The 22,537-nt window shown below is 41.4% G+C and overlaps 1 protein-coding gene and 1 pseudogene across 1 annotated transcript in view; one reads left to right on the top strand and one right to left on the bottom strand.

Annotated features, from left to right (window-relative positions):
- Positions 1-22,537, top strand: part of CACNG4 (calcium voltage-gated channel auxiliary subunit gamma 4) — a 125,971-nt gene that overhangs the window by 24,887 nt on the left and 78,547 nt on the right. The window lies entirely within an intron of this gene.
- On the bottom strand, positions 2,932-3,050 carry LOC133382538 (5S ribosomal RNA; annotated as a pseudogene).

Raw genomic sequence — 22,537 nt, 5'->3', positions numbered from 1 at the left:
ATTATTATTATTATTTCTATCATATTTTTGTATTTGATTTTTACTTGTAATATTTTTCCCAAAGTTTAAGGGAATGTTTTGTTTTGCTGCTCATTATGCTACTTTAAAATTTGCATTTTTATTTTTGTATTTTGCATTTCATTTGGCATATTCTGTGCTGACATTTTATGGTGTTGTATTTCTGATGTTTTAAAATATGCTTTGAAGCACTTAGAGACCCCTATCCCTACCCCAGAATGTAGAGTGGTACAGAAATGATCTAAACCAGTTGTTCCCAAACTGTGATCCATGGATCACCAGTGGTCCATGAGCTTCATTCATGTGGTCCATAGTGTATGTGTGGATTTGTGGTTGAAGACTGCATCCATCAAATATTCATATTTATTTTTAATTGTATTTCTTATATTGTATTTCTCATATTAAATACAATAAAATACAATATTTAAGAAATAAAAGAAGCAATAAAAATACATTTAACAATCATACAGCCCCTACAGTACAAATGCTTCAATAGGCAGAAAAATCAGTTAGTGGTACACCAAGACCATCAGCAAAGGGGTCCATGGGGGGGGGGAATGTTTGTGAATTCCACTGATTTTATTTTATAAATAAATAAACCCTTCTCAAGATCACCCTGAACATTTTGTTCAGGAGAGTGACAGTACATTCCCAATACAAAATTACTTTTGGGTCCTGGAATCGCCACTCACAGGGATTCTGTGGAGGTGTCTTTCCTTTTGGAAATTTCTAGCTTGTTGGACTCTGTGTCCTCTTTGACATATACAGCAACACCACCTCCAGTATACCCTTCCTTGACCTTTCCTATACAACTTGCATCCAGAGATTACCATACCTCACTGGTTCTCTTCATTTCACCAGGCTTCTGTTATGCCTACGATATCCATGCTCTCTTTTAAAACTCAGCACTCTAGCTAGGGATGGGATCTGTTGGTTGGTGCTGGTTCAAAAGCATTCCATTGACCTAACAGGCCAGTATTGATTTAAGTTTGTTCTTTGTGTGCTAGCAGCTGCTTTTACCAATCTGTACTTACCTTCGCAAAAAAATTGATCTTAATATTGATAAATATTTTAAAACGAAAGGAAATATCAATGAAATTATCATTCTTAATACTATTTTAGAGATGGATCTTTTTTAAAAAAATAATCTGTTTTCAAAGATAGCCACAGAAAATCAGTACATAAAAATCTGATCTGCAGCACTAGAGAATAAGCAAATTAATGGAAAATTCAGTACCAAATCCAAACTGAGCAGAATTCTAGAATTTCCCTGGCTCCAGTTCATCTTAGCTTAAAGGTTTTGGTGTCTCTTTCCAAATGTCCATGACATGTCTGTTTTTCCCTATGGTGTCTTGGCCTCTCTGAATGATTATCATGTTCCCCTGCACTTTCATTGTCTGGTTCTATCCCACCCCCATTTGGGCAATCATAAACATTGTGACCTTCATCCCTTAATTTTGCCTCTAAGTGAGTACAGAGTGTTTTCCCCATAATCCAACATAACTGTAATTCGCTGCTGCCCAAGTAATACCATGTTCCAAGTAATGCCATGTCCTGACCTGTGTTATGGTTGCAGTTACTCATTTTCTATGTTATTCCATTTTTAATAGCTATTAGCAGGATTGCTAGGCTGTTGCTGATTTTTACTTTTAATATTTAGTCATTTCATACAGAAATATAGTCATGTAGTACTTTCTAAACTATGTGACGGTGATGGTGATGTGCACACACACACACACACACACACACACACACACTGCTGAGGGTGGGGTGGGAGCCTCAGGCTTTCCCCCCCAGAAATCCATGGGTAGGTGTGCTATTGCCAGCCAATCTGCTTACTCATATGAGCTATTTCACATTTGTCTTTCATCAGATCACAATTCTTCACACTCTCTGATTGGTCATGTTTAATGAGTATTTTTGTTTGTCCTAAGTAGTTTATGTAGCCTGGTGTACTGATTTCCCTAGCCTCCTGAACTGTCACATATGTTGTCCAGTATTTGGTCCTGTTTTCCCAAAATACACCTGTTTGTTTCTGTTTGACAAAAGAATACGAAGCACACCATTCTCAATTGTATCCAGTTACTATTGCTGGTCAACATTGGACCTGGGGGTCTATGCATAGAAGTGTTTTGTTCCTTCCAAATATGGCAGCTGTAGCAGCCTTTGGATCAAATTAACTGAAGTTAGTGAAGTTGCACATAATTTCTGTAACTTAATTTGGCCCTTATTTCCTTACATCAAGTTATTAGAATGAGCAAACCAGCTTTGCATTTTTTCTTGTTGCTCCTTGTTGACATGATTCCTGCCCCTCCCCTGCTTCAGCAGCAAGATTTTTATTTTTTAAACTGTAGTCTTAGGGTTGCATCTACACAGCTGTCTCCACTATGGCCAAAGAGTTTTAGGATGGTGTATACATTCATTGCCTCCTTTTATCATCCCACCCCCAATTACTGTGCTGTACAAACTCTGCTCATTATTAGGCTTCGGTCACTACCAGTGCATCATTCACATATGGTAACGGTGGCTGTTACTGACACATTGTCTGTGAAACATGTCAACCCACATTGTGAAACATGTTGATCAGTTGGTGATGCCACATTCCTTTTGCTTGGGCCTAACAGCTTATTTGAAAGGGCAATGCCAGTTACAAAAGTGAAAGTAATATGTTGCGTGTTTGCCTTTTGCTCTTAAGTAAATAAAGCTATTCACCTGCGGCCACAATTCCAGTTTGCTAGGGTTTAGCAGTTCTTGATATTCCAAAAGGGGAAGTCTTCGCCTCATCTTCTTGTTGTTATATGCCTTCAGGTCAGTTACGACTTATGGCGACCCTATGAATCTCTTTTTGGATGTATTCATAGGGTTTTCATTGTAAGAGGTATTTCAGAGGTGGTTTACCATTGCCTTCCTCTAAGCCTACGGCATCTGGTATTCCCAGGCGATCTCCCATCCAAGTACTAACCAGGCCTCACCCTGCTTAGCTTCTCAGATCAGACGAGATTGGACGTGTTCAGGGTAGTATGCCCATAATCTCCTCATCTTAGGGGAGAAAAAAATGCTTCCTGACCACAACTAAGGGGCTCAGAATATATACATAACAGCAATGTATCCAGCGCCAATGCTAGTTTCATGGAAATTAATGTGAGATCACTGTGCAGTGTGCATGTACCTGGCAAAGTGAGGGGGTGAGGGTAGGGGGTGAGTTTGCCTTCTGTGCAATGACTATTCACACAAAAACACCACTTATACTGTGTTCTCAGTGTGTATAGACCAGACAGAATGGACAAGTTGGGGCTATAGTCAGTAGTGGCACCAATCTCTCTGCCTCCTGACTACTCATGGAAAGTTACATGCATGAAGATTATGATTATGCCAAACTCTGTCACTACCTGCTATGATTTTGTGACTGGCTCTGCCCATGAACTACCATTCTGTGAATGGTTGGCCTCAGTAATTTTCAGGTGCCTTAAGTGAACCCTGGGGGTAGAAAGTTTGAGAACCCCTGCATTATCTGATATTTAGCCTGCATTTGCTAATGGCCATGGCCTTGTATTGTCTTTAATCTTAATAACAACTCTGTCCTTCCAGATGTTTTTGTGCAATGAAGTTGTATCCTGAGTTCTTAACCTAATTTCATCTAAGCTAGGTGAACCACATTTTTCTATTTTTGCCCATAAAATGCACTTTTCAGGTTTGCATCATCATAATCACTGTCACTGTCATTTTATTTGCACCCTGTGTTTCCCTCTATAAGGAAACCCAAAATGATTAACATAATACCAAAACAAATACAACAGAAAAATGTAAACAAAATAAAGCATTGCTTGGTATTTTAGTTAATCAATACAACATCCACAAACAAATATATCAACAAAGAACAAGAGGATAATAAAGCCACCCATATTTTAGCCAAAAATGCAAGTTTATAACCCCACACAAGAACAAGAACAATGTATATACAAGATATGTACAATATATAGAACAAGAGCCCTATTCCAAAAGATTAGAGAAATTAAAGGAAAATTTAAACCAAGAGTAGGGATGTTGAATAATCAACAGGGGAACACACTGACTGACCGAGATGAAAGAAAAGGAAGATGGAAGCAATACATTGAAGAACTCTATAAAAGAGATGCAAGGATGACAGATTCATTCATGGAGGAACCATTTGATGAAGAACTAGAAATTTTAGAATGCGAGGTGAAAGCTGCACTTAAAATACTTGGAAGAAACAAATCACCAGGAACAGATGGCATACCAATAGAGTTGCTACAAGCTACTGAGACTGAATCTGTCCAAATGTTGACAAAAATTTGGCAACAAATATGGAAAACTAAACAATGGCCCACAGACTGGATATACTTCCCAATTCCAAAGAAAGGGGATCCCAGGGAATGCAGGAATTATTGAACTATTGCCTTAATATCCCATGCAAGTAAAGTAATGCTCAAGATTTTACAACAAAGGCTCTTAACATATATGGAGCGAGAAATGCCAGACGTCCATGCTGGATTTATAAAGGGAAGAGGCACCAGAGATCATATCGCAAACATATGGGGATGTGGTGAATTACCGTAGAAGATGAGGGCAATGCTATCTGCACCTTGTTCCTTGCTGCCACTCCTCGTATTAATCGGTTCCTCATTGCTCATCTGCTGTGCCCACTGGCCTGTGTGTGTTGTTGTTTAATGCCAGATTGGTACACAATAAGACCACTCTCATCCATGATTTGATTGTGGATGAAGGTGCCGATTTGGTATGCATTACCGAGACCTGGGTGGGTGAGCTTGGAGGAGTTGATCTGACCCAACTTTGCCCACCTGGATACTCTGTGCAACACCAGCACAGGCTGCAGAGACGGGGGGGGAGGAGTTGCTGTGTTCTACAGAACTTCTATCTCTGTCACCAGGAAACCACTCTGTCTTGGAGCTGGCTGTAAGGGCCTGCACCTGGTGTTGGGCCAAGGAGACAGTAAACTAGGGTTGCTGCTGGTGTATCGTCCACCCTGCTGCCCAACAACTTCTCTGACCGAGCTGGTGGAGGCTGTCTCAGCTGTGGTGTTGGAGGAGCCCAGAACTATAGTGCTGGGTGACTTCAGTGTCCATGCTGAGGCTGCCTCTAGTGTTCCAGCTCAGGACTTCATGGCCTCCATGAAGACCATGTGGTTGTCTCAAGTTGTCACTGGCCCGATGCATAGGGCAGGACACACCCTCGACTTGATTTTGCTCCAGATGGAGGAAGGGTGGTCTGGAGATGGGGGGGTGGATGTCACCCCATTGTCATGGTCAGATCACTTCCTGGTGAAGTTCAGACTTATAGCTCCGATCCTTCCCTGCAGGGGTGGTGGAAAGATTAAGATAGTCCGCCTCCGGAGCCTAATGGAAGCCACTGGATTCCTAAATGCCCTGGGGGAGGTCCCAGTAGATAGGTGACCCTGTTGAAGCCCTTGTCACACTGTGGAACAGTGAGGCACGTCGAGCTCTTGACACGGTTGCCCATGAGTGCCCTCTCCGGCATTGTGGAGCCCGGTCTGCACCTTGGTACACCAGTGAACTAAGGGCAATGAAACAGGCTGGACAACAGCTAGAGCGCAAGTGGCGAAAGACGTGCTGTGAGGCTGAACAGGCACGAGTAAAACATCATAACCGTGCCTACTGCATGGCGGTGAGGGCAGCGAAGAAGGCTCACTTCTCTGCCTCCATCGCATTCTCAAGTAGCCATCCAGTGGAGCTTTTCCATATTGTCAGGAGTCTGTTGACATCAACTCCAGGAAATGGAGTTTTAGACCCTTTGGAGGCCCAATATGAATTGTTTGCTAGGCACTTTGAGGGTAAAGTTGCTAGCCTTCGTAGCAGTCTTGATGCCCCATCCACATCTACTGTAGTCCCCAATGAGGTGTCCAGTGCAAAGTCTGCAGCAACTTCTTGGGAACAGTTTCAGTTGATGCGGCCTGATGATGTGGCCAAGGTGTTTGTGATTATGTGGCCAGCAACGTGTCCTCTCGACCCTTGCCCTTCTTGGCTTATTAAAGCTTGCCGAGGGGGGTTGACCGAGTGGATCCAGAGTGTGGTCAATGCATCATTGCGGGAGGGAGCTGTTCTGGGCGCCTTGAAGGAGGTGGTGATCTGACTACTCCTGAAAGCGCCCAACCTGGACCCATTGGTTTATGACAACTACCAACCAGTTGCAAATACCCCCTTTTTGGGGAAGGTGCTTGAGAGGGTTGTGGCACAGCAATTGCAAGTACTCTTGGATAAAACAGATTATCTTGACCCATCCCACTCAGGGTTCATGCCTGGTTATTGCACTGAATCGGCCTTGGTTGCCCTGATGGATGACCTTTATCAGGAGAAGGACAGGGGGAGTGTGACCCTCTTATTCTTACTTGATCTCTCAGCTGCTTTTGATACCATTGACCATGTTATCCTTCTGGGCCAACTTGGTGAGATGGGTACTGGAGGCACTGTTTTACAGTGGTTCCGATCCTATCTCCAAGGTTGGTCTCAGATAATAGCATTGGGTGACTGTCTTTCCACCCCCTGGCAGTTGTGCTGTGGGGTGCCGCAGGGTACCATCTTGTCCCCCATGCTGTTTTGCATCTATATGAAGCCCTTGGGAGCAGTCATCAGGAGATTTGGGGTGAGGTGTCAGCAGTATGCTGACGACACCCAGCTCTATTTCTCCATAACATCTGAATCAGGAGAGGCCATGCAAGCCCTGGACCAGTCCTTGGACTCCGTGGTGGGCTGGATGAGGGCCAATAAACTGAGTCTGAATCCTAGCAAGACGGAGGCGCTGTGGGTTGGTGGTTCCTGAGTTTGGATAATTGGTCAGTTGCCTGATTTGGATGGGATTGTACTCCCTCTGAAAGAGCAGGTCCATAGCCTGGGGGTGCTCCTGGATCCATCTTTGTCGCTAGAGGCCCAGGTGACCTCTGTGGCTAGGATTGCCTTTTACCAGCTTCGGCTGGTAAGACAGCTGCAGCTGTTTCTGGACCAGGATAGCCTCACCACTGTTGTCCACGCACTGGTAACCTCTAGGCTGGATTACTGTAATGCGCTCTATGTGGGACTGCCCTTGAGGTTGGTCCGAAGCTGTAGATGCTGCAAAATGCGGTGGCGAGACTGCTCACTGGGGCAGGGTATCACCAACATGTCACCCCGCTGCTGAAAGAACTGCACTGGCTGCCCATTTGCTACCGGGCCAAGTTCAAGGTTCTAGTTTTGGTGTACAAAGCCCTATACAGCTGGGGACCAGGATACCTGAAAGACCGTCTTACTCCTTATATACCCAGTCAATCAGTGCGCTCTGCGGGTGAGGACCTCCTACAGATACCATCTTATCAGGAGGTTCGTTCTGTACAGTATAGGAAATGAACCTTTAGTGTGGCGGCACCTACCCTGTGGAATTTCCTCCTCTTGAATATTAGGCAGGTGCCATCTCTGCTATCTTTTCGGCGCCTTTTGAAGACTTTCCTCTTCCAACAAGCCTTTTAAGTTGAGACCTATCTCAGTCTGCGTCTGTGTTAGAATTGCTTTTAATATGTCTTTTAATATCTTTAACCCTTTTTTAAAAGATGTTTAAAAGATGTATTTTAAGGTCTTTATATGATGTTTTGAAGTGTTTTTAGTGTTTCTGTTTGCCGCCCTGGGCTCCTGCTGGAAGGAAGGGCGGGGTATAAATAAAATAATAAATAAATAAAATAAATGTTGGATAATGGAACGGAGCAAGGGATTTTATAAGAAAATCACCCTGTGCTTTATAGATTACAGCAAAGACTTTGATTGTGTAGATCATGAAAAACTATGGAATGCTTTAAAAGAAATGGGGGTGCCACAGCATCTGATTGTCCTGATGCGCAACCTATACTCTGGATAAGACATTACTGTAAGGACAGAATATGGAGAAACTGATTGGTTCCCCTCAGGAAAGGGTATTAGACAGGGGTGTATTTTATCACACTATTTGTTTAATCTGTATTGAGAACATATCATACGTAAAACGGGATTTGACCAAGATGAAGGAGGTGTGAAAATTGGAGGGAGAAATATCAATATTTTAAGGTATGCAGACAATATCATACTACTAGCAGAAAGCAGTAATGATTTGAAACGAATGCTGATGAAAGTTAAAGAGGAAAGCACAAAAGCAGGACTACAGCTGAACATCAAGAAGAATAAAGTAATGACAACAGAAGATTTATGTAACTTTAAAGTTAACAACGAGGACATTGAACTTGTCCAGTATTATCAATGCCTTGACACAGTCATTAACCAAAATGGAGACAATAGTCAAGAAATCAGAAGAAGGCCAGGACTGGGGAGGGCAGCTATGAGAGAACTAGAAAAGGTCCTCAAATGTAAAGATGTATCACTGAACACTAAAGTCAGGGTCATTCACACCATGGTATTCCCGATCTCTGTGTGGATGTGAAAGCTGGACAGTGAAAAAAGGTTATCATACTTTGGACACATAATGAGAAGACATGATTCATTAGAAAAGATAATGCTTGGAAAAACAGAAGGGAGTAGAAAAAGAGGAAGGCCAAACAAGAGATGGATTGATTCCATAAAGGAAGCCACAGACCTGAACTTACAAGATCTGAACAGAGTGGTTTATAACAGATGCTATTGGAGGTCGCTGATTCATAGAGTCGCCATAAGTTGCAATCGACTTGAAGGGACATAACAACAACAAAAACCCCACACCAGCAGCCAATATATAAAACCACTGAAGTTTAATATTAAAGATGACCAATCAAAAGCTAAGAGAAAATGTAGCTACAACCAGTTAATATAGTAATCACAGGACCACCATACCCTAAAATCCCTCATATGAAATCTGTCCTCTCAGAACAGTTGAATACATCGGCAGGAAAGGAGGAGGCAGCTCAGAAGAAGAAGAGTCCTGCTGGATCAGTCCAAAGGCCTGTCTAGTTCAGCCTCCTGTAGTCACATGATCAACAGATGCCTATGGAAAGCCTACAAGCAGGACTCAGGCACAACAGCACTCCTCCTCACTTATGTTCCCCAGCAACTGGTATTCCCACACTGGAGGCAATACATAGCTATTGTGGCTTGTAGCCATTGATAGTTTCCATTATTTTTGTGCCAAACTGACAGATGTCTGGTGGTGAGGGTTGGTGGAGCCCTGGAGCATTCTCACAAGGTGCCAATGACACGCTTCCCCCACGTTAGGGCATGGGCACAAAAGTCTCAGTTACTCACTAAGCCTGAAGTTTGGGGGGGAGGGATGACAGAGCCAGCTTCTCCTCTAGGCATTCTAGTTGTGCTTTATGCATATTTCAGTTTAAAGGCATCAACATTGTACTAATGGAGGCTGGTCCATTAGGGCAAATAGGACACCGCCCCACCAACCTCAATCTGCCCTCGGTCATCTCCCACCTGCTTGCCTTCTTACTTTACAACCAATCCAGGGGGTGGCACTTTCAGCTTCCTCCTCCTTAGCCTCAGTGTTGCATTTCTAGAACTTTGCAGAGAGAAGAATGGGGACTAAATGAGAATTAGTTGGCTCTGCCTGTAGTTGGCTCTGCCTCTGCCTACTCTTAGCCTCCCTGCCCTTTGCCGTACCAGTCCCAATAGACAATAGACATCAGCCACAACTGCTTCACCAGAACCAGTTCCCAAGGATTTATGGGAATGAAGACATCATTCCAAAGAACAGTTTAAAAAAAAAAAAAACACCCTGCATTATCTGATGGTCATTATCTTGAGAGAGGGTGTGAAAGAGAAGGACTATTATTCTAATCTTGTTAATGAGTATGATTCCCCACAGGTGAAATAATTAAGACAAAATCCTATGCACATATATCTAAGAGTAAGTCCCATCAAGCTAACTTCTGAGGATATTTGCATAGGTTTGGGTTGTAGGAGTAGGAATTTGATTTGGAGCATGTATCCTCAGAGCCAAATGAGTTTCATCCTTTATATTTATTTATTACATTTATACACCGCCCCATAGCCGAAGCTCTCTGGGCAGTTTACAGCAAATAAAAACATTAAAAACAAATACATTTGTGTACTTTTCTGCCAGGTACCTTAATACCAGGCAGTGGTCGTTGGTAGATTTGTTTTTTCTAAAACCAGCTTGTTCTTGTCCTAATATTTCCTCTTCCTCCAACCAACGTTGTAGCTTAGCTTTTAGAAGGCTCGCATAGACTTTGCCTACAACTGATAAGAGGCTAATGGGCCTATAATTTGCGGTGTCGCTTCTGTCACCTTTTTTATAGATTGGTATGACTACCGCCTCTAACCACATTTTTGGAATATTCCCAGTCCAATTTATCTGTGTAAACAGAGATGAGAGCAATGGCGTCCACCAAGTAATATATAAATGTTGTAAATAAATATAAAAATACATTTCTGAGTCACTGTGGCCCTTGGGTCCCTTTCCTCTTTTGTACGGAGTCATGCCATTTGGTACCATCTAGCTCAGTACTGCTAACATGGGTCATTGACTCTCCAGGATTCCAGGCAATAGTTTCTTCCAGATACTGAATTTCGAACCTTTCAGATATTGAATTTTGGATATGCAAAGCATGTGTCCTACCACTGAGCTACAGCCCTGTTTAAAAAAGTATCTTTTAAAATTATTTTTTTCATTTCACTAATGAATGCACAGCATACTAGGGCAGATCCACATAATACATTTAAAGCACATGAATCCCACCACCGAATTCTGGGAACTGTAGATTGTTAAGGGTGATGGGAACTATAACTGTAAGGGGGAAATTGCACTTCCCAGGATTCTTTGGGGGAGGTCATGCACTTTATATGCAGGTTGGATGTGCTTTAAATGTATTATTTGGATCTGCATTGTCTGGATGTATTATGTATTATGTGGATCTGCCTGCATATGGATAATTTTAATTAAATTTTAAAATGGAAATAAGATACAAAGGTTATTGGGTGACCATGGGCTATGCACCATCTCTCAGCCTAATCTGCCCCTCAGGGTGAAAAAAACAGAGGGGGACCATGACCATGCCAAGGTGCAATCCTATGTATGTTTACTCAGAATCAACTCCCAATGTATTCAGTGGGGCCTACTCAGACAGGAAGCCTGCACAGGACTGCAGTTTAGTGATAAGAGACTTCACTCACCCAATCCAATATTCAGAATCATGCCATGTTACGCTGCTTTGCAACTGTTTTATACTTGTTTTATGGTTACTGGATTTTAAATGGCTTTATTTCTTGTGAGCTGCCTTGGTTTCTAACCCTACCTCACAGAGTTGTTGGAAAGACTCCATACACACACACACACTGGAGATGTAAAAATACATACACTCCATATAATAGTTTATTGTCAAAACCAGTTGACCATTGCAGAACATTTTTTTTTAAAAATAAGTATTAGTTTCCTGCCAAATAAAAGCAGTGACACCTAAGTAAGCCCTGCCTAACTGCTTAAAAAAAGGATCAGAGGGGGAGAGAAAGATTTACAACACAATCCTTTTCTATGTTCACTCAAAAGTCCCATTGATTTTCCGCAAAATCCTAACCACGTCTACTCAAAAGTAAGTCCTACTGAATTCAATGGGGTTAGCTCCCAGGTATGTGGAATTAGCATTGCAGCTTTACTTCCAGAAAAGCTTCATACTGGGAAGGTTTTCAAAACAGGTTATGAATAAGAAAAACAAAGTACCCTTTTTCAGTAAAATTTAAACTTGTTTGACTCCTTAATTAGAAAAGTATAACACTGCAGGATGTACACTTCTTAAAACTTCTGTTCAAAAATTATTTGAAAGATAAAATGTATAATATGCCATTTTTGCAAGTAATTTAAAAAATCCCTGCATGTACACTTTTATGCCTACCAAGATTGTGCTGTGATCTTCTGTTGTAGTGCAATCCTATGCATGTTTACTCAGAAGCAAGTCCCAATCCTGTACAGAGAAAGTATTCTTTATGCTGCTGAAAGCTATATATTTACTGAATTCCTGAGGTGAGACAAGCAGGAAAAGGAAATGGTGAGTTTAGCTGTTGTCTGGGGTCAACAAATCTTGTCAGTCAGAACCCTGACTTCACTTATTAGCTAAAAACCTGAAACAGCAGGGATTAGAGTAGCTGGAAGTAACAGAAGTTGGGGGGGCTGACATTTTGGTTTATATCTTTTGAACCAAACCACCTAGAAACTTAATTTTTTTAAAAAATGAAAGCTAAGAGTCCGGAGATTAAGGACAAAACCAGAAAGGACCCCAAAAAACTGGAGTCTCCAGGTGAAAACCGGACACTTAGCAACCCTAAGTGGGAAACAGTTCTGAACAGTTCATACTGCCATACTAAAGGCTCAGATTTGATACTGTATGAAAGAGACCTCCTGATAGGAGGGTATTTGCAAGATGCCCACTCCTGTGGCACACAGTGATCGATCGGGTTTGTTGGGGATGAGATGATCTTTTAGTCCCAAGCTGTACAGGGCTTTATACACCAATACCAGAATCTTGAACCTAGCTTGTTAGCTAATTGGCAGCCAGTGCAGTTTTTTCATATGATGGTGATATTCCAATCCAGTGAGCAAGCAGGCCACTGAATTTTGCCCTAGCTGCAGCGTATGAGTCAGGCTCAAGGGCAGCACTATGTAGAATGGATTGCAGTAATAACAATCTGCAAGTTACCAATGCATGGACGATAGTGATTAGGCTATCCTGATCCAGAAATGGCCGCAGCTATCTTACCAGTCGAAGCTGGTAAAAGGCACTCCTAGCTACTGAGGTCTCCTGGGCCACTAGCGACAAAGATAGATCCAGGAGCACCCCCAGACCATGGACCTGCTCTTTCAGAGGGAGTATGACCCTATCCAAAGCAGGAAACTGACCAATTATCTGGTCTCAGAACACCTACTCCCAGTGCAACTTGCCAAGTTTCAGAGTCAATTCGTTGGCCTGTATCCAGCCCATCACTGAGACCAGGCACCAGTCCAGGGCTTGCATGCCTCTCCTGATTCGGATGTTACAGAGAAATAGAATTGGATATCATCCTCATACTAATGACACCTTATCCCAAATCTCCTAGTGAACAGTTTCATGTAAATGTTAAATAGCATTAGGGACAGGATGGTACCCTGTGGCAACCCTCAGCACAGCTGCCAGGACCACTTCTTCCTGCAAAGATGTGGTGACCATCACAAGGTTGGCCACATTGTCACAAGCATCTTGTCCACATCATCAGGACATATCATCAGGACACAATGTCCATACCATCAGGCCACATCAGATGAAACTAATCCAGTGGTGTTGCAGCAAATGTTGTGCTGGAAAACTCACTGGAGACTAAAGCGAACATTTATTTATTTATTTATTATTTAATTTGTATCCAACCCTTCCTCCCAGAAGGAGCCCATGGCAGCAAACAAAGGGCTAAAAACACTTTAAAACATCATAAACACAGATCTTAAAATACATTAAAACAAAACAGCGTTAAAAACATTTTTAAAAAAACAACTTTTAAAAAGGGTTAAAAACATCATTAAAAAACATATTAAGCAATTCTAACACAGACGCAGACTGGGATAGGTTTTAACCTAAAAGGCTTGTTGAAAGAGGAAAGTCTTCAAAACGTGCTGAAAAGATAGCAGAGATGGCACCTGCCTAATATTCAAAGGGAGGGAATTCCACAGGGTAGGTGCTGCCACACTAAAGGTCCGTTTCCTATATTGTGCAGAACGAACCTCCCAATAAGATGGTATCTGCAGGAGGCCCCCACCTGCAGAGCGCTGTGATCGACTGGGTATATAAGGGGTAAGATGGTCTTTCAGGTATCCTGGTCCCGAGCTGTATAGGGCTTTGTACACCAAAACTAGAACCTTGAACTTGGCCTGATAGCAAATGGGCAGCCAGTGCAATTCTTTCAGCAGCAGGGTGACATGTTGGCAATACCCTGCCCCAGTGAGCAGTCTCGCTGCCGCATTTTGCAGCATCTACAGCTTCCAGACCAACCTCAAGGGCAGCCCCACATACAGTGCATTACAGTAATCCAGCCTAGAGATTACCAGTGCGTGGATAACAGTGGTGAGGCTATCCCGGTCCAGAAACGGCTGCAGCTGTCTCACCAGCCAAAGCTGGTAAAAGGCACTCCTAGCCACTGAGGTCACCTGGGCCGCTAGCGACAAAGATGGATCCAGGAGCACCCCCAGACTACGGACCTGCTCTTTCAGAGGGAGCACGACCCCATCCAAATCAGGCAACTGACCAATTATCCAAACTCAAGAACCACCAACCCACAGTGCCTCCGTCTTGCTAGGATTCAGACTCAGTTTATTGGCCCTCATCCAGCCCACCACTGAGTCCAAGCAACAGTATAGGGCTTGCATGACCTCTCCCGATTCAGATGTTACGGAGAAATAGAGCTGGGTATCATCAGCCCAGCTTTAATGTACACTGTTTTTATAACACTCTTTTGGCTACATTCAGATGTAATAAGAATCCATAATTTGTCCACACAAGACATTGAGCTGCATTGAGCTTTGTGTCCTCCCTTACCCCCTCCTTTTAGTTTTAGTTTTTAATTTACTGCAAACCATAATTGACTATTTCGTCAAAATATGGTAAATTATGGTTTGCACAAACCATAGCTTGGCGTCACTGGTTTGGGATGCTAGTCTGATTACAAACCATGATTTTCTCAAACAATATTTTGCTGTATTTTTATAAAATAGTGAACTATAGTTTGCCACAAATTAGAACCAGAACCTTGTCATCTCCTCTTACAGCATTGGGGGTGGGGTGGAAGGGAAGAAGAAATAGCCAGAATTTGTTAAGTCATTATGTCTGAATTGTCTCTAAAAATAATATAGGAAACATAGCTACGAGGACTGAGGATTTCTGACAGAGAATTCTCAACACCATCATTCAACTACAATTCTGTGTGGGAAGCCATGATGGTTAACTAGTATAAAGTAGATACAAGTTAATCTGGTGTCAAAGATTCTAAAATAGCTGTGAAAATTTCATATACTTTAACCTGGGCAACCAGGCTTTTTTCTAGCTTGACTTGCTTTAAATATTATTAAATGCTTACCCATTTGTATAGGTTGTAATCTGTGAGAATTCAACACACAGTTTTCTTGCTTCAGGTAAACATGGAATGCTACAGACATATGGCTTCACATAGTGTTTCCACAGATTCCTCTTCAGAAATGCATCTACCTAGGGATTTGATAATACGTGAAGTTCTTTGGCTGAATTCCCACATTTGGCCAAAGTGATAGGATGACTATGATAGATAAAAATCAGCTCAAGTCAGGCTTGTCTCTTTCTCCTATTGATTTTATTTGTGAGGTAAGAGGGTATTTGTGACAACATATGCATTGATTGACTGACAGCTGTTTTCACGTCTCTGTGGCAACCATAGCTTGGGACAGAACCACGATTCTTGTATGGTTCATTCTTATGGAATCCTGCTGTTAAAATGCCTTCTGGCATGAATATGGTTTTCAGATATTGGGCCTTGTATTTATCTTTGTGGGAATTAATGTGCATACAAATAAGAAATACAATGAAATCCTGTACATTTAAGCAGAACATTTAGAGCCAAGTGAACACAAGCTGCCTGGTTTTTAGACTCCTCTGTGGTTGCTTTTCTGGCAAGGTTTTGGGCAATATGTTTAATCGTTAAGCATGCAAATAATTCCATGAAAGATTTGCAGGTGGTTAGCTTTAGTACCAGGGTTGATAAAATAAAACATATAAAAAATCATTTTTTTTATTTTTTAAATATGAATCAGATTTCAAAATTTTCTGAAAACAATTAGTAAAAATAGAGCCTAGGTCAAAGATATCATTATGAATACTAATTATACAACTTCTATTTATATTTTATGAGTATGTTAATAGAAGTTTATGGAGACAGGAGATAACCTGGTCAGGCCTATTCTGCAAGTGGCGTTCATGAAGTGCTCCCTCCCTCTCCCTCTCTCTCTCTCTCTCTAAGTACAAAGACAGAGAAGGTCAATGAATAGGGAATTTGGGGAGATGGAATAGATCTGAACAAGGAGGAGACCACTGAAGTGGTAATCCAGTTCTTAACAGCACTACCCTCTTCTGCAGATTTAGAGAGATTTTTTTCTTCCTTTGGACCTAATTCATTCTAAATTGAGAAATAATTTAGGAACTGAAAAAGCAGGAAAGCTTTTATTTCTTTTCCAGACAATGAACAAGGAAGACAAAGGGAAAGAAGACTGAGTTAACTCTACCACCCAATATTTTTAATGTCTCATGTTGAGTTGGTTGAAATTGCCTAAATTTTATTTTTTGAAGAACTTGACATTTATCTAAAAACTGAAATAGTTAACCATTCAAATACCTATGTGCGTGTTTTGTTAATGTTGTTTGTTGAAGAAGAAAACTAACCAGAAGTATAAACAACCTTCTTAGTACAATTTTAAAGCCTGTTTGGTGGTGGTGATTCTGGCACATCATGACCAAAATATCACAATTAATTGAACAGTTGGAGCCGGTTCATCTCCTGAATGACTTCACAAATTCATTCTGCTTTAGTACTAAAATGACCAAATTATCATTCCATTTTATGTATTAAGGTTATATTAACCAATAATGTACTTTACCAAAAATGATGATTAGATAGAATCTTCCTCACTAGTAATTTAAGCTGTGATTTAAATCATTAAAAATTTACTCCTTCAGAGAAGCAATTTAAATCATGATTTAAATCAATTTGTTTTAAATCAAATCAACCCTGTTTGGCACCAGATGACATTGGCAGAAAAGACAACACCATAATAATAGATGCCAAGCTCTGTCCGTCACTCTCCCTGAAAAAGAGCATATGTAAGAGTGCATACTGTTCTGCGCCTGTTCTGCAGCTGGAAGTGCAGAGAAAATGTGCACATAACAATCAGAGCGGTTTTCAGCACAATTTACACTTGCCCATCATTTTTGATCTTGGCTTTAACAGGAAATACACACAGCTACTGACCAGAATAAGGGCACACACTGAAGTGTGTGTGTGTGTGTGTTTAGCTGCTGCTGCTTTTCAAACAGTGATGTGCACCTGTTTTGGCAGCCAGCTGGCAAAGAATATAACCCAGAAGAGTTTGTTTTAATTAAAAAAAGCCCTCTGTTAAAATAGGCATTAGATTTAGCATACATCAAACATGCTATTAAGCACCTGCCTGGCAGATGTAATACAGGATAATGAACACAATGGCTCTCAATAGTAAGCTAATAATTTTTTTACACATAGTCTTGTTTGAAATGGACTAAGAACTAAGCAAGACTGTTGTGTGTCACCAGTTTATAATTAAAATGTAGTGCTTGAATTTGAATGTATTGTAAGCTTCAATTAGCCAGCACGACCCTGCTTCCGGCTTTACTTCCCACTGAAAAGCAATGATAACAGGCTCACATTTATTATCAGAGTGAATTTCCCCCCCTTGAGCAGTGCACTGAAACATGCTCACATCTGAGCCCTTTTACTGAAGACATTTTTTCGCTTCAGCAGTTTGGCATGCCATACAAAGGCTCCTCTGATTTTTAGTGATGTTCACCTCCTCTAACATGAAAATGATTTCTGTTTCACTATACAGGCATATTCATTCAGTACCCAGGTGCATGGGTTATCCAAACACTAAATGGGTCATTAACTGTTTTTATTTCAGTCTAATAACCAGGGGTTTCTTACCAAACTGGGCATTAGGTTATAAAAGTTAGACAGAAGATATAGAACAAAGATAGAAGATACCTGTAATATGAAGGAGACTTTTGTCAAAATATGAGGAAATCCTCTGCAAAGTGCTTTCATTCCACCATTTTGTTAGCAGAGAAGAACAAGTGGAGTCTGCAACAAAGTGTTGCAGTGCTGTTCAGGATTTCACCCATTCTATTCCAGTTCCTCCCACTCGTTTTCCATTCTCCACACCAAACCCACAACAGTCAGTCCATACCCACTGAGCACACTTGTCCACCTTTAAGGTTTCTTTCTAAAAGATTTTTGTACCTCTACAGACCCTGGGGCTTCTATCTTTTGCTTGGGCAATGCTATACTGGGTACATTAACAAATTCACTTACAGCCTGAACTCTGAAAATGCAGGAGATTATGAATATTGGTTAATTCTTAATACCAATATTTCATTTTTCTTCTAGTTTTAAACCTAGATTCAATATCATCTTCAAGTTCAATCTCTTCATTACTGTGACCCAGTGGTTTTATTAGGGTTATCTATCAGTATCTATGTGTTGAAATGTTTGTTTTAATGGATTAATAACATCCAGCCTTCATTTATGTTAATAGTTCTTGTTTGAATAGCATAAATGGAGGAAATCCAGCTAAAGTTAGTTACAATCCTATATTCTATTTATCCTAGCTAAAGGGGTATAGTACATCAACTAAGGCTGGAGTTCTAAACTCAGTTTACCTGGGAATAGTCCATTGAATTCAGTAGGATGTAGTTCTGAGGAGACATAGTTAGGACTGTACTGTAAATCCTATGAAAATATTTAATCCGGCAGCGCCTTTAAGAATTCAGACAGTTGTAACAAGGAGTGATTTTCTCCAACTATGCTGGATCAGTCTGATCTCTTTACAGTTATCTGTGCTCTAGTTATGTGCAGGCTTGACTACTGTAAAATTCTCTACCTTGGACTTCCTAAAAAATATTTGGAAATGTCAGAGGTACAGAATGCTGCCCTCTGTTTACTGGCTGGAATTGGCAGGTCGGAACACATTACTCGATTTTATGAGTATCTAAGAGATTACCATCACCTATATTTGCTGCCCCATGCATTCAAGCATCAGAGACCTTGCTCCCACCAAATCTGGGAATGTCACTAGAAGTCTGGGAATGTCACCAGGAGCAGTGAATGTCAGTTGTGGTACCAACATTATGGAATGACCCTGGATTATTGAAATCTGACAGGGTCAGGCATTGTACAGTGTGTAGGGCAGGCTAAACTGTGACTGTTTAAATGGTGTTTGGGTTGAACTGATGTCATTGTTGTTGATTTTGGCCCTGCTATTAGTTAGGTGTTTTGAATTTTTAGTTATTCTTTTGGACTTTTGCTAGGTGTGTGTGTTTTTCTGCTGTATTTATGTGTTTTGATTTGATTGTTTTTATTAGGTGCCTTGAATTTTCTCTTGACAAGATAAAGCAGAATAGAAATATTTAAAATAAATAAAATAACAACAGCAGTTCTTGAAGATTTGTCTGTGTCAAAGATTTATGCTACTATAGCATAATGGTTACACCAGCATAAAGTTACTATGTAAAAAACAAACAAAATGTGAGTGCCATAAAGACTTTCCTAGCAATTTGCTTTGTTCATTCAGGGACAAGCAAATAATTTTGTTGGCTATGCAGGCCAGGCATTGTGTGCACAGCTTCAGGGAAAGCCTTAAGTGGCCCAAATTGGAGTAATTTTGGTCTTGGACAATCTGCTCAGGGCTGGAAGTTGAGAGTCAACCATCTGTTTTAATAGGCTTGGTTCAGATTACCATCTAAACCAGCCTTCCCAAACTGGTGCTCTCCAAACGTTGGACTCTAGTTCCTATCAGCCCTAGCCAGTATTGCCAGTAGTCAGGGATGATGGGAACTGTAGTCCAACATCTTGGGATCCAAGTTAAGGAAGGCTGGTTTAGATTATTATGAACCACAGGGATCTCTGTACTCTCCCTTTCCCTCTCCTCTGTGAGTACAAGGAAAAGATTGGAAGCTTCTGTTTTGACTAAGCCACCATTTCCCATTACGTGTCTACGTGGAGTGTGGTTTATTCTAACTCTAGATGGTTAAAATCAGTCAGGATTTCAAATTGCTACTGTTTCTTTTAAGAACATAAGAAGAGCCTGCTGAATCAGTCCAGCGGCCCATCTAGTCTAGCATCTTGTTCTCACAGTGGCCAACAGATGCCTATGGGAAACCTGAATGCACAATTTCAGCACAAGAGGCTTAAGGCTAAGGATAAGACTAACAGGGGCTACTAGCCATGATAGCTATGCTCTGCTTCCATAATCAGAGGTGGTATGCTTCCAAATACCAGTTGCTGGAACCTTGATTTTCAACCCAAATGACCCTATGTCTAGTTTTTAAAGCTGCAGACTGCTCTTTACAGCAGGGGACAGGTGAAGTCACTCCGACCTTTAAGATTTAAACTAAAAAATTGACTTGTGTCCTCGTTTTTGGTTCATTGAGTGTTGAACGGGGTGGGTTAAAGCTATAGATATGCTGGGTTTCATTTGATGTTATCTTTGCAAAGGATGGGGAAATGACCTCTACAGCACATGCCAAGCAGCAGCCATTCCTCTTGATTGCATTTAATAACTAACCATGGAGAAAATTACACTTTACTGAAAAAGCCATATTCATCCTTGGCTTAACCCCATTGACACTGATAAAATTATACACAAGAGAGAACTCACCCGGAAGCCCTTCCTTCCTTCCTTCCTTCCTTCTTATGTGGATGCCCAGCAGGTGGTCTAAAATAATCTGCCTGAAAAAAAGCAAGATATTTATTTTACATTTTCATATGCAGTCTGAAACGCAGTGATAGCACTGTACGATGGTCAATAAATATTTATACTTCATCAGTGTTGGCAACGTATTAGTACATTTCTAATCATACCTTTCTGTTATTGCAAAGAATAATATTTATTTTCCTTCCTGTATTGCCTCATATCATCTATTCCATATTTATGCTATCTAGTGAACTTTTTTAATAATATGGAACAATGAAGATGTCAAACGATGCTCAGGGAATCTAATTCTTGAAACATCATTGGTGTTGCTATGGAGGAAATGCACTCAATAGTGCATTGTGCTTTTATAGCAACCAACAGGATTAAAGGACACCCCCCCCAGTCTCTCTTAATATACCTTGTCACTGTATCGGGGCATCAGAAAGGCCTATGCTATTAATTTATTTAATAATGGTTCATATTTTCTAGGCTGGAGTATGTATGGAAATCGGAATGAACACTGTGGACTAAAGATTCTCACTCAGGATAGTTATTATGAAAAGAAGCACTAAAAGGGTGCTCATGTAGATTAATCCAGAATAATAATGTTAATTTAGCATCCATGGTTGCACTGATTTGAGATTTCTTTTTATAATTATTTGATATATACCCCTCCCTTCCTATAGCAGGAGCCCAGGGTGGCAAACAAAAGCACTAAAAACACTTTAAAACATCATAAAAACAGACTTTAAAATACATTAAAACAAAACATTCTTAAAAACATCTTTTGGGGGGAAAAAACTTTCAAGACATCTTTTTTTTAAAAAGGTTAACAACATATTAAAAAGCAATTCCAACACAGACACAGACTGGGATAAGGTCTCAGTTTAAAAGGTTTGTTGAAAGAAGAAGGACTTCAGCAGGCACCAAAAAGATAACAGGGATGGCGTCTGTCTAATATTTAAGGAGAGGGAATTCCACAGTGTAGGTGCTGCCACGCCAAAGGTCCATTTCATGTATTGTACAGAATGGACCTCCTGATAAGATGGTATCTGCAGGAGGTCCTCACCTGCAGGGTGCAGTGATCAACTAGGTATATAAGGGATAAGACGGTCTTTCAGGTATCCTGGTCCCCAGCTGTATAGGGCTTTGTACACCAAAACTAGAACCTTGAACTTGGCCCGGTAGCAAATGGGCAGCCAGTGCAATTCTTTCAGCAGCAGGGTGACATGTTGGTGATACTCTGCCCTAGTGAGTAGTCTTGCCACCGCATTTTGCACCATCTACAGCTTCCGGACCAACCTCAAGGGCAGTCCCACATGCAGTACATTACAGTAATCCAGCCTGGGGGTTACCAGTGCATGGACAACAGTGGTGAGGCTATCCCAGTCCAAAAATGGCCACAGCTGTCTTACCAGCCAAAGCTGGTAAAAGGCACTCCTAGCCACTGAGGTCACCTGGGCCTCTAGTGACAAAGATGGATCAAGGAGCACCCCCAGACTATGGACCAGACCTTTCAGAGGGAGTACAACCCCATCCAAAGCAGGCAACTGACCACTTATCTGAACTCGGGAACCATCAACCCACAGTGTCTCCATCTTGCTAGGATTCAGACTCAGTTTACTGGCCCTCATCCAGGCAGACTGCTGAGTCCAGGCAGCAGTCCAGGGCTTGCACGTCCTCTCCCTATTCAGATGTTACAGAGAAACAGAGCTGGGTATTGTCAGTGTACTGCTGACACCTTACCATATATTGCCTCATGACTGCTCCCACAGGATTCATATAGATGTAAAACAGCATGGGGACAAGATGGTACCCTGCAGCACCCCACAGCACAGCTGCCAGGGGGCTGAAAGACAGTCCCCCAATGCTATTCTCTAAGAGCGACCTTGGAGATAGGATCGGAACCACTGTAAAACAGTGCCTCCAATACCCATCTCACCAAGTCGGCCCAGAAGGATAACATGGTCAATGGTATCAAAAGCAGCTGAGAGATCAAGTAAGAATAACAGGATCGCACTCCCCCTGTCCTTCTCCCGATAAAGGTCATCCATCAGGGTGACCAAGGCCGATTCAGTGCCATAACCAG

The sequence above is a fragment of the Rhineura floridana genome, chromosome 3, assembly GCF_030035675.1.
Source record: "Rhineura floridana isolate rRhiFlo1 chromosome 3, rRhiFlo1.hap2, whole genome shotgun sequence".
In the NCBI taxonomy this organism is placed as follows: Eukaryota; Metazoa; Chordata; class Lepidosauria; order Squamata; family Rhineuridae; genus Rhineura; species Rhineura floridana.
This window is presented reverse-complemented; position numbering and strand designations above follow the sequence as displayed.